Here is a 3,225-nt window from a genome sequence, read left to right on the forward strand (position 1 = left end):
AGGCAAAAAGAAGAATAGTCGGAGATATTCGGTAGAAGACAAAACACCCGAAGCAATGGTTCCTTTAGAAGATATGACTAAAAAGGTCTGAGCAAACTAGGATAGAGAGATAAATTACTAGTACAACATTTAGCTAAGTAAGAAATAACTATTTTGTACCTCGATGTTTACTACAGTGAAAATGGTACTTTCGATTAATTATGAGTTTTATGTGAAGCACAAACAAATGTATTATTTTTGTAATCTCATTATTTAAAAGCAGATTCTCATATCAAACCTATCGGTTTGAGATATAATGTAATCAAATGTGATCAAATTGTGTACAAGATCTTCAAAAATGTAACTGTTATTATGTTAGTTAATATTTAAACGTTATTTAATGTTCCTATTAAAATCCTACAACCTGACAAGTGTGTTGAGTTGTAAATACAACAATTTATGTTACCTTACGTTATAATGTTACCTTAATAAATAACTTGAATTACAAATAAAATTGTACATTTGTACGACTGCTAGGGTAAGCTCAAAGCTTCAAGCTTTGTTTCAATTACACTAAATTCGTCCAGGGATCATTAAAATTTGATTAGAAATCTTTTTTTTTAAGATAATCACTTGGTTTTCGCGATAGTAATTAAATTGTTTAATACTATTGTATTTTTATTATTTTTGTAAATAGCAACAGTAAATTCGAAATAATTCGATTTTTTTAATATTTACTTAAAAGTATCTAATTCCATGGAAATCAAATTCGTCATTTTTGCTGCATTTTTTTTTTAGTATAAAATAAGGTAGTCGTTAGGATTTATATTTCCATGAGAGCTATCGATGTATCATTATGAAAAATACTTTGAGTCTTTTTTCGAAATCTCTGCATGCTACGTTGTGAAATATTATTAAGGTACAAGAATCATTATTTTAATTAAATAAACTTAATAAAATGGCATTCTGTTATTTTTATTATTTCCCTAAAAATATACCTGAAATTAGTATGTAGTGTATCCGTGTGTACAGGTAATTTCTATAACTTTAGAGTACAATTCTATCGAAAATACCATTGCTACACGAACATTACATGATGAAGGAATTTTGTTATTCAATATCATCATTTTTCTCCTTATCCTACTCCCGTAGGGTCGGCGCGACAGGTTTTTGTCCTCCACATAACTCTATCACACGTCATCTGTCATCACTCCCTTCTTGATCATATCACCTTCCACACAATCCATCCATCTCTTTCTAGGTCTACCTCTACTGGTGTACCCTTCCACACTCATAACTAACGTTCTCCTTGTAACATGCGATTCATCCCTCTATAACATGCCCATACCATGCTAACCTTTTACTCCTTATCTTGTCTACTACTGGGGCTACTTGCAAACTTCTAATATACTCATTTCATATCTTATCCATTCGTGTTACCCCACTCATCCATCTTAACATTCGTATAACTACTAACTACTACTAACTTTGTTATTCAATATTGAAGTTAACATAATTTCATATATCAGCGGAACACACTGATTGTCAAATAATTTAGTTACTTCTTCGGGCAACAGATAGCTGTAACTTTTTCTACAACGCCCAATCTACAACTAAGAGGGTTTTCAAAAGCCGGAGCATCTGTGCAAAATTATAATGGACATTTGTATCTTTTCTTTAAACAGGTGTCAATGTTAGACGAAACAAAAATAGAAATTAAAAGAACAATTAAAACACCATCAAACAACATTTTTATTAGATTGTTTTCTTACATTCACATTTATTTTACAGTTACAGAAATTTCAAGTGAGTATCATAAAGTGAAAGCATTGAGACATTATGTTTTTGTACTCAAATAAAATAAGTCCCAAAGATGGTTCAAAAAATGGTTCGGAGAAAAAAATCAAAACATGCTATGAACTTAAATTGCATTACTTTTACTACAAAATATCTAAATAAACTGTGTTTTAGAACTATTTTAACTTTTAAAAGTAGCATTTTCTTTTGACTAAAAATATTAAATAACCAACACTTATATTTAAGCCTGGTTTAGATTTGGTCAATACAGTTGGACAGTAGCATAGGCCTGACATCAGTTAGTGTTTATTGTCAGTACAGATTTTTGGGCCCACTTTACTGGCATAATGTAAACCAGGTATACTAAAAGCAAAAAAATCTTTGGAAACCAAGTTACATGCTTTTATTTTAATGCAAAAATAATTTACTATGTACAAATTGTTCAATAGAATCATTCTATTATATCACATTTTCTAAAATATTTCTTTATCTTTTAAGTTTCTCTAAAAAGCTTACACTATTTTATATTTTTAGGAATAAGAAAACAGAGCTTTTTTCTATTTAAATTTCAGGGAATATAGAAGGGAACATTAACTGACAATAACATAGATTGGAACAATATATTATTTTTTCTATAGGAATAAACATTTATAGGATTAGAAGAATGTTACACTTGAGTAGTATAATTCAGATCTAGTTTTAAATATCATATTTAACATGATTAGTGTTTTTTATTTCTTTTGCAAATCCACTCCAAAGCGAAAATTTTGTTCATATTCAGTAAATAAGAATATTTTTATTTCATATTGCCTATTTGAGTTGTCAAGACTACTTTAAATAAATTTGAAGTGTAAAGTTCTGTTCTATAATAATGAACATTGATAAAGTATTTATCAGTCATTTTAAGTATTTTTTAGTTCATAAAAAAACATAACTAAACAATAATCTTGCAAAACTTTATGTATAACAATACATAGTCTGAACTGGTTTAAGTTCAAAACAATCTGTTTACTTAGATTGATATGTCAATTTTGAGTTAATTGTTTACCTTTACATTAAATTTTTATGTTCATTAGACTAAGTGTTTACTTATAATTTAAGTAGAAATAATGTATATCACTTCAATTCTTACAGACAAAATAAAAATAAAACTAATGATTTGGATGATTTTAACAAAATGAGAATCATCAACAATTTAAATGGTAAAAAATAGCACCAATTTAATTTTTAAACTTTATGCTATCGAAAAAAAAACTATGTTAAGCTCTACAATTAGCAGTAAAACTATACAATCTCATACCTTGTTTTAAAAAAGATATACACATGTATATTTGGCAAAATCATTTACCATGTTGTTAGTTGATGGAATAAAAAGCATTAACATGTATTAAAAAGTCCTATTCATAAAAACATCAATAATCTGGGCAACGAGTGTGTGGCAGAGGTTGA

The sequence above is a fragment of the Papilio polytes genome, unplaced genomic scaffold (genome assembly GCF_000836215.1).
Source record: "Papilio polytes unplaced genomic scaffold, Ppol_1.0 DF824135.1, whole genome shotgun sequence".
NCBI lineage: Eukaryota > Metazoa > Arthropoda > Insecta > Lepidoptera > Papilionidae > Papilio > Papilio polytes.